Source organism: Ictidomys tridecemlineatus, chromosome 12 (genome assembly GCF_052094955.1).
Source record: "Ictidomys tridecemlineatus isolate mIctTri1 chromosome 12, mIctTri1.hap1, whole genome shotgun sequence".
NCBI lineage: Eukaryota > Metazoa > Chordata > Mammalia > Rodentia > Sciuridae > Ictidomys > Ictidomys tridecemlineatus.
Window position 1 is genome coordinate 13,273,510 of NC_135488.1, and position 21,960 is coordinate 13,295,469.

Here is a 21,960-nt window from a genome sequence, read left to right on the forward strand (position 1 = left end):
AAGATTATATTTGAATTTCCTTGCAGAAGAATGTTGGCACAAGAATTACAGTGACACTAATTAACACGATTTGTTGTTCGTGGCTTCTGTTAGCAGTGGACTGGTGGGTGACATGATATCCTGTAATGAGTGGAAAGATTGAAAACACTGAGGAAATTTTTGTTCTTTAAAAGGAATATTATGTTTTTGTTGTTTTTGGAGTAAATACTTTATTTATCATTGCAGTATTTTATAATTAAAGACCGAATGAGATACAGTTTTTTATTTGTTATCATATTGACAAAAACTCCTTTAATGGTTTCAATACAGCAATTGATAAATGTTTGACTTTCTACTAAGGTGAAAGTCATATTTTGATAAATATTTGCACAGCTTATTTTGAAATCATGGAAGGGCAGTATTATTTATACTTGCAATGCATCCAGAACAGGTGTTGGTTATTCTATCTAGATGAAGTTGGAGGAACTTCTCTGATGATGTGCTTTTAGACTGTCCTTGGCTCTGTCCACTTCAACATTTTAATGAATAATATAGTGAGGGTATTGATTGAAAATTTATCAAATTTGTAGATCCAGGAACATTCCCTTACACAGGAATTTATATACACTGAGGCAATATTTTAGGCCATATAATATAGCAGAGAATAAGACTTTAAAAATCATTGCCTACATAGATATTTACATTAAAATGCGGGGAGAGAAGGATATACCAAAAAAAAAAAACCTATATATACTACATTTGTGATAAATACCGTGCAAAAAACCAAGGAAGTGGGATAGATTGTGCTAAGGGTTTAAAATTTAAAGATAGTAAGTTGTTGGCATGTGACAAGGACTTCTCATTTGTAAGGGAGGATTTTACTCAGATATATGGGGGAAGAGCAGAAGGAACAAGTACAAGGCCTTAGGCAAGAAGCATCATGTGCCAGAGCTAACTAAAGGAAGAAACAGTGAGATATGAGATCCAGAGAGGTACAGATGGGACTGGATTCTTTCAAACCTAGCAAATCACATGGACTTGTTGGCTTTACTTCTGAATGTACAGAGGAGAGATGTTGCATGACTTGACTGGTTTATTAGAGGGTGTGATTCTAGCTGGCAACTAGAAAACAGGTTGCAGGAGCAATGTCTTTTGGGAGCAGAAAAGAGCAAGTTTAATAATGCAGCCAAGAGGTAATGGTAACAGTAATAATGCTGAAATTCTGGAAGGTTTTTTATTATTAAGATGAAATTTACTTACAGTGAAATGCACAAATCTTAATTGTATAACTTGGTAATTATAATTGCTTAATTGTTCAAGTGTATACAGTCAGGCAAACAACTATGCAGTTAAGGTACAGATGATATGATCACCTTGCTTGCAGAGTCTTCTCCTTCCCCCTTTTTTTTGTCAGTTCACATGCCAGTACCTCTCAGCATCATGTTTTTTAAAAGCATGTATTACCCACATAAATACAATTATCCTATCCTAGACAAAGGTGCCATAAACTTACATTGAAGAAAAGATGGCCTCTTCAACAATGGTGCTGGAAAACTGGAAATCCATATGAAAGAGAATGAACCTATATTTCTCACCTTGAACAAAACTCAATTCTAAGTGGATCAAGGACCTAGGCATTAGACCAGAGACACTGCACTTACTAGAAGAAAATGTAGGCCCAATTCTCCAACATTGTTGTCATAGGAACTGACTATCTCAGTAAGACTTGTAAAGCACAAAAAGTAAAATCAAGAATCAATATATGGGATTGCATCCAACTGAAAAGCATCTTCACAACAAAGGAAACAATCAAGAATGTGAACAAAGATCCTACAGATTGGGAGAAAATCTTCACCACCATTGCCCCAGATTAGGCATTAATTTCCAGGATATACATAGAACTCAAAAAACATAACACCATAAAAATAAATAACCCAATCAATAAATGGGCAAAGGAACTGAAAAAACACTCATTTTAATGAATAATATAGTGAGGGTATTGATGGAAAATTCATCAAATTTGTAGATCCAGGAACATTCCTTTACACAGGAATTTATATACACAGGAATTTATATACTTTACAGAAAAAGAAATATGAATCATCAAAAAATAGATGAAAAAATGGTCAACAGCTAAAAATTAGAGACATGCAAATTAAAACTACAGTGAAATTCCATCTCTCTCCAGTCAGAAAGGCAATTATCAAGAATGCAAGTAGCAAGAAGTATTGGCAAGGATGTGGAGAGAAAAGTATGAGAATACATTGTTGGTGGGTCTGCACATTGGTGAAACTACTATAGAAAGCAGTATGGAGATTCCTTAGAAAACTTGGAAAGGAACCAACATGTGGCCCAGTTATCCCACTTCTCAGTATATACCCAAAGGACTTAAAATCAGTGTACTACAGTGACAACAGCCACATCCATGTTTATAGTGGCTCAATTCACAATAGTCAAGTTATGGAAACAACCCAGATGTCCTTCAATAGATGAATGGATGAAGAAAATGTACATGTACATGATGGCATATTACTCATCATAAAGAATAATGAAATAATGGCATGTGCCAGCAAATGGGTGAAATTGGAGAATACAATTCTAAGTGAATTAAGTCAATTCCAACAAACAAAGAAACAAACAAACACTGAATGTTCTTTCTGATTTGTGGATATGAACTAAAATCAAGGGAGGCTGGGGAGGGGAATAATAAACATTCATTGGATTAGACAAAGGAAATGAAGGAAAGGGAGGGGTAGAGGTATAGGAAAGACAATAGAATTAATTGCTTTGTATTTGAATATGCAGCCAGGGTAACTTTGCATCATGTACAAACACAAGAGTGGGATCCTAAATAGAATAAGTCATACTCTATGTATGTATAATTTGCTAAAATAAATTCTACTGTCATGTATAACTAAAAAGATGAAATTAAAAAATAAAAAAGAAAGGCATGTATTTTGTATTGGGAACTAATAGTTCCATCTTTTTATTTTGGAGTAGTGTACAATTGAATAAATATATCACAATTTTTTATACCTGCTCCTGCTTTTGGATATTTAGCTTATTCATAGATTCTATTTATTGTGAATAAAGCTGCTAAAACACTCATATTAATTGATACAGAATTGCTTTAATATATGAGGAATTATTTTTATTTGCAGATTTGCTTCAGTAATTGCTAATGTAAATGATATTGATGAGAAACGTGTAAATGTAGGTCATTTTGCTCTATTTTACCTCATTGTATATTTGAAGAGAACTTTTTGTCTGTTTAGAAAGATAGCATACAACTATTCGCATAGCATTTTTGCAGACTATCCAATCAATTATGGGATATTTTCTTAGGAATTTTTCTTTATTATTATAGTAATATTTAATATCAGGTTATCGTCCTAACAGATTTTTAAGTATGTAGTATTACTGTTGACTATGGGTAAGATGTACAGCAGAGCTCTAGAATGTGTTCATCTCCCATGACTATATCTTTATGCATGTTTTTCTCTTTCCATCCCCTAGCAACTATCATTGTGCTCTTATTTTATGAATTCAACTACATTTTAGATACCTCATATAAGTAAAGTCATGCAGTATTTGTCTTTCTGTGACTGGGTTATTCACAGAGCACACTTCAGTGTATATAGCATGTTTTTCCATGCATCTGTCAATGAGCATCTAGATTTGGCTACTGTGAGGAGTGCTGCAATGAGCACACAGGTACTAACACCTCTTTGGCCCATCATTGGTGAGCTCCTAGATCTGCCAGTGGAAGTTGGTATTGGCAGTTTTGTTGATCTCATTGAGGTCCAACCAGACCTGCTTTTTGCCACAGTGGACTCCTCTGAAGCCTGAGTTTACTCATGACTATAGCCACAGTAGTGAAATGAAAGATAAGTTTTAACTTTTGTAATGGAATTAAGAGTGATTTTACCCGCCACAAATATAATTGCACAAAATTTTTTTATTCGTGTTTACCAATAAGTTTTATAGTTTTTTTTATGATATCATGTTTCTGTTTTAGTGTTCTTTCATTTCAATTTGAAACACACCCTTCACTACTTCTTACAAGGCAGGTCCAGGAGTGATAAACACCCTGAGCTTTACTTTGGGAAAATCTTTATCTCCCTTTTATTTATTTATTTTTGGTACTAAGGATTGAACCCAGGGGTGTTTAATTACTGAGCTCCAGTCCCAGTCTTTTTTTTTAAAATTTATTTAAAGAAAGGGTTTCATTGAGTTGCTAAATGCCTTGCTCAGTTGCAAAGGCTGGCTTTGAACTCACGACCCTCCTGTCTCAGCCTCCTGAGCTGCTGGGATTATAGGTATGTGCCACCATGCCCAGCTCCCTGTTATTTTTAAAGAAAATATGTTTTCAGGTACAGTTTTCTTGGTTGGCAGAGTTGGAAGCTCTTGACCTCCTTTTCCCTACTAATGTACCAATTCAGTAAAAATGAGAGCCAGGGGAAATGAACAATCAGGCAATGATGCTCCAAACAAGATAAATCTTCAGAAATCAATCCTGATGAAATAGCCGAGTTTCTGATGAAAGGGTGTATCAAATCTCTTTATCCTTGTGGTGAGTCTGGTTTGGGGTACTTCCAGAATACAAGAAAGTTGCAATTAGTTTCTTATTTTGCACAAAGGAAATTATTTTATGAATTGTTGCTGAATTGTTATCAAGGATATCCCACTCTGCCACATTGCTGATATCACTCTGCTAAAATATTTTTGCATGATTACTTTTATAGGCATGTTTCCCTCCTTAGGTAAATATTAGGAATGTAACTACTGGCATAATTTTTAGGTATATATTTAGCATTTTATGGAGATTTCAGTTTTTCAAATGTTTTAAAATTTATACTCTCACCAGCAATGTATAAGATTTCCAGTGCTTTGCTTTATTGCTAATATATTGATTTATCAGGTTTTTTTTTAATTTCAGTAATTGCTGTGTATCTAGAGTAAAATTTCATTGGGATTTTAATTAGCATTTTTTAGATACATTTTTATGGAAGTTGAATAAGATTTCTTGGTGATTAAATGTTGTTTTGAGTGAAAGGGTAGAGTAAAAGATTATTCTAAGGTTTTTGGCATTATTAAATAATCACATTATCCATTAGCTGATATGAGGGTGACTGAAATATGAGGACAGGGACAGGAGAAGGAATATAAGAAATCCTGGGCAGGATATGTTAAGTTGACATGGCCTACTATATAAGTTGAAATGGAGATGCCAAATAGAGAGCTGTAAGTTCATCAGAGGAAATATGTTTGAATATTACCATTACATAGATCATATCAAATTCATGCGATTTTGGTGAGATCAATAAGGGAATAAATGCAAGTAGTTCCCAAATACTAAGCCCTAGAATTTTCCATTTCTGGATCCATTAAACAAAACCAGAAAAAGACTTTGAGATAAAGCTGCCAGAGGGAAAGAAGGAAAAATGAAAACGTGACACTCTTGAATCCAAGAAAGGAGAACTTTGAATAGTAAGGAATTGAAGGTCTATGCCCAATGTTGCCAAAAGGGATGATTTTTTGCAGATAAAATAGACCCTTAGGGATACAGAGACTGAGATGCTTGAAACTGTAATTTTATGTGATTTAGTTACTAGCAATGTGAAGGTCTGGAGTAAGACTATTGAGACTGTGGCTGTATTGTGATACAGAAGACACAAGATACAGAAAGGAATTTCAGAGATAAAAAGATCAGTGTAAGGAAAAAAAATCATACACATGTGGGAAAAGTTTTAAAAAATTAAATATGCATACACACAAATGATTACATATAAAATTCAGGTGTGTGTGTGTGTGTGACACCTGGACCAATAAACTAAGTCTGTCAACATGTCATTTAACAAGAAAAGTTCTAGAGCTTATATATTCAAAATTTATATATTTATGTACTGGGTTGAGTTTTCTGCAAATTTACTTAAGGTTTGTGCATTAAATTCTCAATAATAATTTCTGATAAAGTTCCTCAAAAATTTAAAATAATTACTCTCTATTGTTTTAAAGCAGGTAAAATAAGGAGGACTGCTTCTCCTTACTAGCATGGTTAAACTACATCTTAACTCTCATGTTCCTTTACATATACTATAAAGTGTTGTCAGAGGAAGTGAGGATAGGTTTATGAGAGAATTTTAAACCATATCATGGGATTGTAGTGTTGCCAAATAGATATTTTCATATATTTCTATTAAGAAAGATAAACAAATGAGTGGTAATTAATATTTTTCCTTGAGTAGTGGTGACAAGAAACTGTAGAGGTACTCATTCTTGGCAGGCATAAAAATTTTATATTTTAGTAACCAATAGCAGTGCTTTAGCAATGTAATCCATGAAAATTTTTTTGAAAATGTGTAAACTAGAGTTAAGTTTATGATGAAAATTTATCATATTTTATGGATTCTAAGATACTGTTGATTATAAGATACGTCATGGTTTTAGTAGCAGGCTACAATTATAAATGTGGCATGCCTATACTCCTAATATCAATCCTGATTTTAGAAATGTTAAAGCATACCATAGGTTTGGGGATTAAATTGATAATATATTCTAATTAAAAAATCTAGTCCCTCAAGTTGTTTTTAATAATGTTGGTGTCTTAGTGGACCATGTATCTTTCAACTATCTTCAGTCTACATAAAAAATACTTTTAGAAATAGACCTTTTACTGAGGATCAATTTTTTTTTAAAAAGTCACATTTTTATTACATTTTGAAGAATAGCTATGCATTTTCCCAAATAACTTTTCAAAGCATGGAGTTTAGCTGTTTGAGATCAATAAACCAATTGTTACTGGGCTGATAACAATTTTCCAGGCAAAATGTTAGGCTACATCTGTTGAACCAATGGCCATTTCTTTTGACTATTAGTAACAATATAGAGACTATATAAAGAAAATGTCAGAAATATCATATAATACTGCTATTCCATCTGGGTACCTTTAGCAGTTTGCACTAAGTCCCTCTGGATGTATTATAACGTAGCCCCATGCACTTCTTGTACCTTCTGGTTTATGGATGGGTTTTGTCTGCACATTCTATCTTTATTATTAAGATATCTTACTTGAGGTCATGTTAGACTGTCATGGGAATTGCATGCCTCTACAAAGTTTGTATAATATTGATTAATGAGACATTATATAGTAGCTTATGTGGTAATAATACTTTATAATTTAAAAATAGCTTGAATTGAAGATGTTTTGTTTTTAATTTAAGTTCTCTCATGAAGGATTTAAATATTTGGTTGTGATCTAATAATCTAAATATTTGATTGTGAAAATACTGCTGAGTGAACACTGTTTTTGTGTGATTATCCAGTGAAGGTTGGCCTTGAACCTTAAGTGAATTCAGTGGAGAGTAAAGAAGTAGCTCTTCAGGAAGCAACTTTGAAGCAGCTTTTCTTAACATCAAAACCTTGCATCATGTAAGCTTGATAATTTTCTAATTGCTGAATACTAGCTACTTGTAATCATGGCAGTTATATAACCAGACTAAAGAAAAATGGTAAAGGTCCACGTATTATTTCACCTTACTTAATTAGTACTGTTTGATATGAATGAATCATAAAAGATAATTTAAAAAGCACAAAGTAGGATTCTAGATACACATTTCCATAGATAATTTTGAAAGCATTTTAAGGTTAATTTTATAATTATTTATAGGAGAAAATGGGGGAAGGGTTTACAAAAACTCTGTTTATTTCTTAGAGTAATTAGGTATGAAATGCTTTTTTTAGAATTAGAATTTTTATTTCTAATCCTTTGCCTCTGGACCATGATAAAGAAGAGGGTGGAGACACGGTTTGGTTGAATATGTTGCTTTTTTCAATACCAAATTGGAAGTGAATTTACCTTTGGATAAGGGAGAAAAAATAATTCATAGAAAAATTCAATAGGCAGGTGATGTGGAAGACCTAATAGTGTGATTATTCACCTTATTAGGATTATTGGATGAAGTTCAGAGGTGCTCCTTTACTGATGTCTAAGCAAGAGACAAAGCAGTCCCTTCTAGGTGATGTATGAGAGGAGATGTATGGTATCATTTCAATGCTTTGGACTATCTGGAAAGCAAGTATCAGGGCAGAGTGGTCAACACAGATCCACTTATTTTATTTTGCAGCAAGATAGAAAGTTAACCTTAACATCTTCCTATGTTCTACTCTGTCCTTATTTTAGTAGCCTCAGTATAATTCCATGTTGGCATCAGCCCCCTTCCAGTTTATATTGCATTGCCATGTAAAGCTGCCATTATGGAATATACACTGTCCTAAATCCCATTTGGTCTCTATATAAGAGTTCTTAAAACTATCAGAATGAAATGGCCATGCCTTAAGTGTTCTAAAACACTAAAGCAGTATGCATCTCTTTCTCCACAAGATACAGCTCTGTAGGTAGCTGCAGATTTTTTTTTTCAGCTAAGGTCTTTGTAGGGTCAGAATATTTTCTTTCCCTTCTTATTTTCTAGAGGTTTAAACTGAACCCTGGGGAGAAGACAGGATGCAATCATAGGAAGAGATTCCTGTAACAGGGATAGAAGGTTCAAACATATTTTCTTTCAGGGCTCTTTCTATAGAACTGATACTTTCATTTATTTATATCCAGTCTTAATTAAAAAATGATGAAGTGTGGCTGAAACATGCACACATTGCTGTGACATAAAGTGAATCTAAACATCACAAAAGGAAACTAAAGTGAAGGTAAGCATGAATTTAAAAAACAGAAAAAAGTACTCTGTAAAGTAAGTGTTGGATGTTTGTAAATGTTATCTTTAAGTTTTCTAGCCTCTAAAGAAAAGAGAAAACAAATACAATATTTGAAGTGGACATGATGTTAATGCTAACTAATTGCTCAGGAGGAAAAAAAAACAAGTTATGTATTCCAACTCCAGATAGATATGTTGTTCTCTCAGGAAGCACTTTGATGAGGTTAACAACACCCTTAACAACTCCTCTCCAGTGGATATAATACAAATTTTATGGACATTTTTCTTGTTATATGCATTCAATGTGAGCCTGTATGTGACAGCGATATGGAAATCAGGCAAAAGCACTTCTCTAAGTGTCTGAAAACAGTGAAGTTTATGATCATCAGATCTTGTTCCTAAGATAAAAAAAAATAAAATTAGAATACCTAGAGTAGAAACTGACATAACTTTTCCTATCCAGGTCCGAGTAAATGTTTTTGGTTTCTCTGGTCATATGATCTCTATCATAGCCACTCAGTTCTGCCTCTGTAGCATGGAAAGAGTTGTTGATAATGTGTACATGGATGGGCGTCACTGCTAGCAATAAAGCTTTAATTAGAAATCAGGTGATTAGATGGATTTGATTTATGAGCTACAGTTTCCCAACTAATGATCTAGAGAAATAGGACTTTATTAACTTCAAAGAGTCTTCTGTTTAGGTAACTTCTCAGACCAAAAATATTGATAAACACTTGCTAGCAAAGATCAGCAATGAAAGTATATCTTTCATGTTGAGGGCCTGAAAGAGGAAAACTATTATTACAATATAAGGATAATATATGACATAGTCTACCAACCAGAAGGTGGTTGTTTTAGTCAACTTTTTTTTTTCTGCTGTTACCAAAAGATCTGACCAGAGCAATTTGAGGAGAAGTTTATTTGGGGGCTCACAGTTTCAGAGGCCATAGTCCATAGACAGACTGCTGCATTGAGACAAGGCAAACATCATGGCAGAAGAGTGTGGTGGAAAAAAAAGCTAATCGAGATATCACCCCAGGAAGAAAAGAGAGACTCAGCTCAGCTCACCTACTATACACCCAAATTGTACACCCCTAATGACCCACCTCCTCCAGCCATACCCTACCAGCCTAAAGTTACCACTTGTCATTGGGGTATCCTTGTAATTGGGTCAATTCACTGATTGGGCTTCTCAGGGACACCTAATATCTGAACCATAACTGTAGTTACCATCTTCATTTAAAAAGCATAGAACTATAGAGCTATTTCACCTCTGAATAAAGAAGTTTGAGCAAATATAATCAATCAGCGTCAGCATTCTCCACCCCTAATTTCTTCATACCACTGCAAAGCAAATGTATGTTCATATGTAGGTCATGGAAAGTATAAAAATAAATTGTGAGAACTGAGAGGAATCTCTCCCCTGCCACATCTATGAACTTGCGTCAATTACCTTCCTATCTTTAACTTAAGATCCTTATCTGGGAATGTGGGCATAATAATTCATTTCTTCCTCACACAGTTGCTGTTAGCCATAATGCTTGGCCACTTTCTGAATGATTCATATGTGTCATTAGGTTGTAATTTGGACCCTGGAGAATATGCCAGAACTCTCAAATTTGGGACTATATCCCAAAGTAGAAGTATTTGTTTTGTCCTGAGAAACATGAATTGTGTAAGCATCTTAGATGCAAAAGTAAAAAAAAAAAAAATGGAGGCTTTACATAGGAAAAAAAAAGATTTTAGAGAAAAGGAAAAGAAGATCTGGTTGCCTTAGGACTACAGAATTGAGTGGAAATAATGGACCACGTGCCATATGGTCTCAAGCACATCCAGTCACCAACCAGGCTTTGCTGTTATGCACACTCCAGCTTCCCCATTGCTTTCCTTTTACTGTGCCCAGAAGAAATAGAAATCCTTTCTGGTTCCATGTCTATATCTTTCTTTTTTTTTTTCTACACCTGATCCACTTCATTTTTAAAAAACTATTACCTGCATCCCTCTTATTAGGATATCAGAAGGAATATCTTAGAGAGTATGGAAATCAAGCAGTGTATAGGAGTTCTGTGATTAAAAAAAAAACAACTCTGATTAATCAAGCATAGAAATGCCAAGACAAATAAGCAAAAGGCCAGATGTCATTTTCCTTTAATATATTATTCTGGAGTTTCAGTCTCTTAGATAGGAGTATACTGTATAGCATTCTCAAACTTGCTATAAAAATATACTTAAAATTAGTGGCAGTCATGTCACTTAGCTATTTACCATATTGTTTTCATAGACCACCCTTTGGGAAACACTGCCATTGTCCTTCTAGATATATAAGAGAACTTATAATTTTCAGATGAACATACCTACTTTACAACATTACTGGATCATAATAGTATGAAGACGTGTGGCTAAGACTTTTTGAATACATATATCCAACATCACTTAATACTCACAAAAATTGAAGTGGATTGTTTTATCCCTACTCTGAAAGGATGAGGATGAGATATAGAGGGGCTAAATAATTTGCTGAAGTTCACATAGCTACCAAATGAGAAAACCAGCACTCTTGGTCCTTCCTCTTAGCTTCTGGACCCCACTCTTGAATTAATGCAGTTAAAGTTGAAAGACATCTGCTCCACATATATCTAAATTAATTTGAACATGGAAAAATGTTTTTTTAGTACAGTAAGTCAGTACAAACATGAATTGAGTATTGTATTTCTCTAACTTTTAAGTATAAAACCTTAACCAAAGTATAAAAGCATTATTATTTTTATTATTTTCTCTTTGTCAGACATATATCTGGTTAATGCAGTAGATTCACAAAATTTTAAAAATTTAAGAGTCCCTGAAATATTGTTACTTTAAAATTTGGAATGTTATGTAGTTTGATGAGGATGTTTCTAAAGACACTGATACTCATGAACCCATTAAGACACTGCTTCCTTATGTCAGTCCCTGAAGGTACTGATTAGCCCCCAAATGCTCCCTATTAAAAGCAATTGAAAATCAATAAAAGCTACGCATAATTTAATGTTCCTGAAACTTTCCCTTCAAGGTGATAGAAATTGAACAGGGTTTAGAGAAATAGATATGCCTAAACTCCCTCTGCACCCACATCTCTTCTCTACTTGTTTTGGAGTCTTGTTTATTGTTTTGCCCCTAGAGATACAAACTTCTATAATTTTTTAGAGGAAAAATATGACAGATTTGGGAAGATACTCAGCAAGGTACAATGACTATCAGTAAGTTAAAAGAAGACATTGCTATATATATACACACTATATTTTATTGCTACCAGGATACTATTAAATGTAATATACACAACTGATATAATCCAAATACCAAATATGCCAACTTCTGCAATATATATGTTCAAATTTTTAAAACTATAAGTATTCAAGTGTATTTTATGGTTGAGTCTGCTTGGAGATGAGTTGAAGGGTCATTGACTAATCAGAAGTGGGATTTTGTAGCATGAAAGACAATGGGAAGTTGAATTTGATTCTAGGTGTATGGGTGAAGAGTACATGTTGGTGGGCCTGAAAAGTGAATCAAGATTATGGCACACTATGAAATTTATTTAATTATGAGCACCAAATTCAAAGTCTTATTGAATTAATTGAGATTGCCTTTAAATGGTTCATCCTTTAAACATGCACTATCTGTGGATACTGTTCTGAAGATAAATATGCATTGTTAGGTATCTCTTATTATATCTTATTATACTGTCACTTATTATATCTTAACTTTGTTTTTCACAGAAATATTTCCCATTTGTGTCTACATGGTGATGTCTATTTGATGAATTCACGACCATGCCTAAATGTTCATATGTCACTGAGATTATTCCATTTTCTTCCAAAAAATAAAAAAATTCCCTGAAATAACATGTGTTCTTCCAATTTTGAAAATGATGCCTAGTAATTAAAGATAACTTGGAAAATGATGATATAAAAAGGATAATTTAAAGTTGCCCATTATTGTACATCCAATATTACTACCTAATTTGAGATATGCTTACTATTTTTTATTTTACATATTTTACATTTTTTCACATAAAATTGAGATCATATAGTATAGAGTTCATTCTTTTCCATTTGAAATTTGTCAGTGTGGACATATTTTTTAAGCAAGGTGTTTAGACTGGAGAGATAAGGAAGCACATCTATAACATTTTAGGTCAGTGAAATAATTGTTTCCTACAACTTGGACTCATAGTCATCCATATTGTTAGACTGACTTCAGAGAGGAGAATTTTATAACCAATAGTCTTAAGTAAAATTGATTACCACATAAACCTGAGTAAGAGCAAAGCATGTCTAATTTTTTAGTTTTAGCCTTTCTATTTTATAATGTTGTAATATCACAAGCTCAGAATTTTGCAACTTTGACTAAATGGCATTGAGTAAATTACAATTTATAACAAACCCCCAATTTCTTTAGTATTTCTGGAAAAAAAATGGGTCATTCCCTAAATTTTCAAATAACTTTCAGAAATCTCATTAAACTTGTTTTTTCTAGATAGTCTTTACCCTTGAGATCAATAAGATTAAAAATTGATAAAATTCAAGTTAAAAGTCTGTTTGAAAAGTTTCTATAGAATCACAATATGCTACTTTCTTCCCCAAATTACTCTATATCAATATATAGGCTTAAAAAGAAAAAAAATAGAAGAATTGCACAGAACTTAAAAAATAACTTAATCTGGAAAAATTAATAGTGCCTATCATTTGCCCCAAGATTTTCAAACTCATTTTGATAATTATCAGCTACCTTATTTCAAAATAAACTTCTTTTTAGTGTGACCATTTAGAATTATAACTAGAATAAATGTAAGCTGTTGTCCCAGAGCTTGCCAGGTGCCTGGAAACCTGTTACCTACAACCACTGGATTAACATGCTAAAGGTCACCTTACCCCATTACATGGTACTAGGCTAATAATAGGTTGCTAAGTGAATGGGTGTCTGACTACCTATTGGAAGGATGCTCAGATAGTCTCCTCAAAGATGGGTGTGGAATGAAGAACAGTGGAGGGTAAAAAACACGTGGGGCTCTTAGGGAAAAACATTCATATTGCTTAGAGAGAAAGCACCTGAAAAGGCCAATGAGACTAAAAACATTAAAAAAAAATTCTAATCTGTAAGGATTAGTTGAGAGAGTATTATTTTTAAACAGAGAGAGAGAGAGAGAGAGAGAGAGAGAGAGAGAGAGAGAGAGAGAGAGAGAGTTTGTTCTTTTATATTTACTTTTTAATTTTTGGTGGATATAACATCTTTATTTTATTTTATTTTTTTATGTAGTGCTGAGGATTGAACCCAGCGCCCTGTGCATGCCAATTGAGCACGTTACTGCTTGAGCCACATCCCCAGCCCAAGAGAGTATTTTTTACATACTATTTTTCTGATATGTAAATATCATAATACATAATTTACAAATATATATTATGGAGCAAGGCATTTTTGCATAGATTTATATTTTTGCACATTCACAACAGAATTTTAGACTCTCATTTCAGAGATTATATATCAGTCATCAAATGATTAATGAGAAAAACTACATGGGATGTATATCTCAGACCAGATGATGGCATATAAAGGAAATAGTTTCTCATTATAATTCCAATAATGACTGTGGTCTTTTTTGTGAGTGTGTGCTATAAGTAAAAATTTGATCTCTTGGATCATATACTATTAAGTAACAGGAACTGAGTTCTTGTTTCAGCCTTTCAAACTGAGCCTGTTTCAGCCTTTCCTAAATATAGTCAGATAACTAAAAACTGCAAAGGGATGCCATTGCATTTAAGGCAAAGTTGCTTGCCCAATCAGTGTTAAGATACACTGAGAGAGAAGAATCTAAGTTCATATTTCTTTAGTTGGTTTGTCCAGTTGTTTTCATGATACAAAACACTGATTCATCAATATCCATTGACCACTTAAGATGGTCTGTTACAGCTCTCTGTAAATAAAGGTTTACTATAGCTTTTCACATTCAAAGATGCTGCTAAGATATAATCATATTTGCTTAAATTGAAAAGGTACATACTTTCTTAAATTTTTAAAAAAACAATGGTGTCTATTAAGTTCTTATTTCAGAAGGAATGGGTTTAGTTGAAATATAATGGAAAATTGCTTTATATTTGTAGTTTTGGAGAAAAAAATATAGAATTTTCACTTGTCTATCAGTATAGGTAGCTTCCTTGTCTTACTTCTAGTAGTTTCCTCAATAAATCACCTATTTTAATGTCATTTATGAGGAATATATGTTATTCTTTCTAGTTATCTCACTGCATTAATGGGAAATTGTTGTAATTTAAAGAATCCAGGATTTCTAAAAGGCAGACCTATGATTTATTAAAACTAACAACCCTTGGGCTGGGGTTGTGGCTCAGTAGTAGAGCACTTGCCTTGCACATGTGAGGTACTGTGTTTGATCCTCAGCACCACATAAAAAATAAGTAAATAAAGATATTGTTTTCATCTACAACTAAAAATATACTTTTAAAAATAACAACCCTGCCATTAAATATAGAATTTTTTATAACAAAATGTTAGTGATTCAGTAAAAGAGGAGACAATGTTAACCAAGGTAAGTACTTTGATTAACAAATATGCCTTCTGCTCATTTCTACATACAGGCTCATTTATTACCTTGTGAAACATAACAGAAAATATAACTGAAATAAATAATGTCGGGTTTGGTGTCTCTCTTTGCTTCAGTTGTTTTTCTCCTTCAGTTCCCTTATGTGTCACTGCTCTTCCGAGTCAAGACATGCAGGTGATATTTGCTTTGGGAGTGTCATGAAGGTAGTGGTTGATGGATCTGAGCTTTTCAGCTGTCTGTAGTTTCCTCTTCTTTTCAGTGTTACCACTATCACCATTTTCTATCAGTACTTGCATCATAATTACTGAAAAGATCATGGAGTCCATTTATGCATCAATTCAAATAACAGGTTACAAGCACTCTTACATGCACTCCATTGTTTTGGATAACATATTTTTTAAAAAATTTAAATTGCTGTTTTTGAAAATAAGAGGCAATATTTGAACATCACCTGGCGGTAAATCATTTTGTATTCTAATTGTGATCATATTTTATTATCTGATCCATTATTAATTATAAGTTATTTTAAATAATAAATAGTGCTACATAGGATATAGTAAAAGTTACATATATATATATATATATATATATATATGTAAAAATATGTATCTGATTATAACAGCTCACTGTAGCTCTTCTTACCCTAAAGGTGTGCGTGTATACATATGCATGAGTTTACACTATGGGTGGATTATTTCATTTTTACCTGTGTGAGAACATTATTACATACATTATTATATACTTTGCCACACCTCTTTGTTCTTTCCTATAAATCTCCAATTACATTTAATATATATCTATGAGCCATCAGTTTTTATCCCCTCTATTTTAAGAAGATAAACACAGTGAAGTCCAGATGACTAACAGAGAATAGAAGAATGGACTGATAAAAATTACATAGGGAGCAAGTTGTTCCTTTTTAGAATTATCCTTTCTAAATAGCTGTTTCTTATACATAATACCCAGCATTCTTAACATTTCCTTAAATTTTCTATTAGAGACATTTGCCCCTTTGCTTTCTGTGTCACATATTATCTATACTATGTTTCAGCAGGCACTAACAATTTGAGAGAAGTTTCAGGTTCTACAACATTTAACTGAATAGTAGGTGCTTTATTTGATACGTTTTTAAAGTGTCATGCATGGCCTAGTGATAGCCTTGCATTTCAACCTGAATTAAATAAGAGATGGTAAGAGCATATCCACATGGAAATATCAACTGATATTGTGGTTTTGGGCCTGAGACTGGATAATAGAATACCCTTAGATTCATGCTTCATTGAGCTTTCTGTTTTGTACCTTCAAAACTTGGTTCATAAGACATATGTCAGGATTGAGGAGAAAGACACATTGTTCACATTGGGGCAGATGGTTTGTTGAATGAAGGAGAGAAGTGTAGGCATGTTCAAAGTCATTTTTACGTATTAAGTGAGATACATGAGGAACATACCTGTCATCAAAGGAGACTTTCTAATTGGACAGGCTCATAGCTCACATTCAGTTTACATATTTGCCTTTCTAGGCTTCAGAATCCCAGGAAAGGTAAGCAGGTGCCATCAATATGGACTGGTACTTTTAAATGAAGAGGTTCATGTTTGCCATTCACTGTGGTGGTGGCAGTGAGAACTGGGCATCATCTCTCATTTAACAAACTAAGTCCTTTCCTTAATTTCTCTGGCTCTCGCTATCTAGAGCATTGCTGTCATCAATCTTTGTCTGAAAACAGAAAAGTTCTTTAAAATAAATGGCTATCAAGCACTTGAAATACAACTAGTACAAGTTGTAATTTTCATTTAATTTATGTCTAGTCATGTAATTATTGGTTATTGAATTTAATAGGGAAATGATAGAACTGAATGCTAGCTAATATTTATTGAGGATGCATCATGAGTCATGCCTAATCTAAGAACTTTATATGTCCTCACTCATTTAATCCTCCTAAGAACGAGTGGGTGTTTTAGTCAGGCTTTTCACCACTGTAACTAAAAGACCAGGTCAGAACAATCATAGGGGAGGAACAGTTCATTTGAGGGCTCACAGTTTTAGAGTCAATAGAAGGATGACTCCATTCCTCAGGGCTCTAAGTGCGGCCCAACACCATGGCTGAAGAATCAGACAGAGGGAACCAGCCGGCATGATGATCAAAAAACAGAGAGGGAGAGAGAGATCTTCACTTGCCAGATACAAATATATACCCCAAATCCATGTCCCAATTCCTACCCCCTCCAGCCATACCCTACCACTTCAATTACTACTCAGTTAATCCCAATCAGGGGATCAATTTATTGATTGGGTTAAGACTCTTATAACCAAATAATTTCTCCTCTGAAACTTCTTGCCTTGTCCCACATGGGAGCTTTTGGGGGAACATCTCACATCCAAACCATAACAGTGGGCATATCAGTATTTCCCCTATTGTAGAAGTGAGAGAGGATTAGCATAAAGAGAAAATGGCAAAGTATGGATTTAAACCTGGGCAGTATATCCACAGAGTTTTTATAACTATGTCTTCTCATCTTTAAATACTAAATTAATCCTATTCTTTTATTTTTCTTTCTTGCATTCATCATGTATGTATTAATGCTAATTTACCCATAAAACGTATCAGTCTTTCCTTTTGTTAGATTCCTCTCCCTTACCTGTGTGCTAAAAAAAAAAAGAAAAATTTAATTCAATGTGTGGATTACTGAAAAGCTTCCTGAACATCATTCTACCCCCTCAGAAGAAATACTTCTGAAAAGTTTAGTGTATACCAGGATCACATGGTACATAGGTGGCTATTTATGGTCCAAGAGATACAAAGGAAAGCCTGAGAATTAGCTGATATTGTTTATTAGTTGGGGGACCATGCTTTTTGACCCTTCCACTGAGTTAAATTACCTTATAAGTTTGCTCCCGGGATGATTGACTTTAAAAAAGTATTTGTCAATACTTGTACAATTGTTTCAGTGAAAGGCATCATCTTTCATCATTATTTCTGCCTCCTATTTTGTATAAATAGTAAATTATCTTTTTGTTAAGAGTTGAAAGTCCACCTTAAAATTACAAAGCAAAGAAGGAAGGGAAAGAAGAACAAAATGTTGGAAGGAGGGAGATGAACAAGAAGAAGGAAACAATGAAAGACAGAAAAATAAAGAAGGGAATAAAAAGAATCATCTTGTGTACTGAAAGGCTACATGTAGATCATATCAAACACTACAGTCCACGTAGAGGTGTTCTACCTGATCACAAGGCTATTGTGATCATAGTAGTATTTGAAACAAATTGAAATCAAGAGGTCATGCTTGGGATATGTCTCATTTCCCTGCTGATCCCACCAGTCAATTTGGTTTTATAGGTAATGCCTTACAAATTCACGTCACTTCCCAATTAGTCAAAGACTTTTGAGTTTGCTATTTCCATGTTAGAACAACAACAACAACAAGAAGAATGGAATCAGGGATTGGTCACTTTTTTGTTATTTTCCTTTTGCAGAGAAAGTTTTCTTTTCATACAGACTAGTTTCATATGTGATGATGATGATTTTTGTCAGCTTTAGGTTTACATTGATTTTTGGTCCCTGCAATTTCAGTGATATTTTTCCAATATGCATAGATAAATGTCATGATTAATTCGAATTCTAGATGGATCAACTTTAGTCATACGCTGACCTTCCTAGTATGACTGGGCCTAGGGGAAGGGAGTAATCTCTAGACAAAGTATGAGAAAATTGACTATCTAAAGGAGAATTAGGGTACACTTACCAATATAAAAGGGGTGTGATTATGCACAAACAAAAGTACCAGGATCCACTCTAAAAGATAGCCACCAAAGCCATATTTGTTCTGTGACTGTGATAATGTTATTCTTTTCACCTGATAAACTTTTCTCATTAGTTAAACCTGTCCATCATTCATAGTTTATCTCAAAACATCATCCATAAACAGCCCTAAATTAATGTTTCTCACTCCATTAACTACTGTGACAGCCTATTAAAATATCTTTAATCTATACCAGAAATAAAAAAAATATGATCCTCTGTTGGCTCTGTTTTTCCTACTTTATTTCTATGAGTTTGTAGATTGTATTTCTTTAAAAATAATAACTACATCTTTTAGGTCAGGTAACTAAATTAAGAGCTTGATTTCATTTTTCTTTCAGTTTTTATAGAAGTTGAACTTCAGTGTATTAATCTAACTTATAAACCTTCTTTCTCATTTTTATTTTCTTTGAATTACTAAGCTGGGGCAGTAACCATTTATATTTTACAGTGATTTTTTTAAAAATGTGATTACATTTATATAAAAATATATACATATAAGGATTATGTAAAGAACACAAAACCGCTTAATTTAGATGGTTTAGGTGATTGTGAATAGAAAATGATGTAGGGGATCCTATGTGGATCCTCTGTTAGGAAAATTCCCATGAAACCAAACCAATAAACCTGGCTGCTTGTTCAGTTCACCACTAGGGCCACATCACTTTAGCACTGAGAGGGTTTGCCTTGAACCAATGTAGGTCCAGGTCCAATAAAATTTTGCTTAAGTCAATCAATACTGACAAAAGCATACTAAGAACTGTGTTAATTATCACTTTTCATGATTTTTGGAATATTTTAAAATTATGAATGTGAATTATATTAGCATTACCCTTAGGTAAGAAACCCTTGTCTATGCTAGATTTCCAGATAGAATCTTCCACCAAATTTCTGATAAAAGTAGGAAGTATGTGAGGAAAATGTCTATTGAGTTACTAATTTATGTTGCTTGGTATCCTTTGTGAAAGGATACACCTGGTAAATCAGATGTAGAATTTAATTTTTGTACAGAAGATTCACTAATAGCCTGCTGTAGGTCTTTAATTTGGAAGTCAAACTTTCCCATCACAGTTGATAAAAATTTTAAATTAATACACAAATAAAATTACTAAATTACTATGATTATTATTGAATAAAAACTTCACCCTTTTGCTTTTCATCAATTTTTAAGGTTCTTACAATGTTTTACCTAAATTTTACCATATGTTGTCTTCATCTACTTCCATAAATATATCGAAGAATGTTAGAGAATATTTGAAAACACAGAAGTATTTGGGGAAAGCCAAGCATATCTGTTCACTTTCTTCCTATGGAAAATAAAAGTTGGACTTCTAAGCAAAGATAATTAAAATAAATAAATAAATAACAAAGATATGTCTTTAAAACTAACATCTGTGGCTCATCTATTGACACAGTTTCAGAAGTTAAGATCCCCTCAGATTTTGTTTTATACCCTGGGAACCTCAATCCAGGAGAATGTTGGTATGAACTCCAGCCATTGTAAGTAAACTTCTTTGAAATAAGTTCCTACTTCAGAGGGAGCTGAGAGTACTGAAAATCTTTAAAAGTAGTTTTAATAGAATATTAGAATATTCACACACCAACATATCACAAATTACATTTAGCCATCAATCTTACCCCTGAGATCTTTCCTTTTGCATAATGTAAAACATTGCTATGGTTTCCAATGTAATATTCTTAATTTGGCATCAAGATTTATGCAAAATACATAATATGTAAGTTTCAAATTTAATGGCAATCCTCTGCATGACTGAAAAGCTGGAGTCCACCATATGCATCATATTTATTCTTTGTTTGAAAAATTGTTGAAAATTCTCTTGGTATGAGAAAATTTGCTATCCATTATCAGCTGCAGATCAGAACATTAGGAGGCACATTCTCTATGCAGTGGATTTTACAAGTTAACTTATGGTAGCATTGTCTTCCTTTCCAAGAATGATCCAGTGTATGATGGTTTTCGTTCCATACTTCCTGTCCAGAATGAGTTAATGTTAAGAATATTCCGAATGAATACCTCCCTGCCACTGACTCACAGTGACCTAGGCCCAAGGCACTCTCCGGACCTTAATTCTCTGACCTAGAAAATGAGGCATTTGAATCAGCTGACTCTTAAATTCCCATCCAACTATTTTTTTTAATTATTTCAGTATCTTATTAAGTAAATAATGTGCTTTCATTATAAAAAAATAAATTACTAAAAACAAAATTTTAAGAGGGCAGGGATCTGTCATTTCATTCTGCAATATGAAATGTTTTGATTCTGTCATTAACCTTCTAGCTTGACCCCCATCATCAAGCATTCCCATAATGAATTCATTTGTGCAAACCAGTCACTCATTTCTAGCTGCTAATATTTTCAATATTACAGAGACAAAACTGTGGCAATTTAACCTGAGACCTTCAGCTTTGAGAATCGTATAGAGAATAATATTTCTCCAGTTAAGACAAAACTTGTACTGACCACTGCTATATGAGATTACTGCCAATGTTGGACTTACTTGATTGAGCAAGGAATCACTGAAATTAGGTCACGAGGGAAACTGTCTTTTTCCCAATTATTTATCATTCAAATATATGGGGAAGCAATTGACTTTATTGAATCTGAAGTGGAAAAAATATTTAAGGTGTATGACCTTAGTTTCTTGGGAACAGTGAGAATTGCTCATGCTTCTATTACATTGGGATACACAGAGCAAAATCCTTTTTGCTATAAACTTGGACTGCTAACTTGGAGCATTTTAGCCTGTCTAGCCCACACAAAACAAACAAACAGTCTTCATAAAATTTAATTTCATTTAAGTACTCTAGTTGAATTTTATACAGTTATAAAAAATTCAAGTATGGAAAAAGAATAAAAT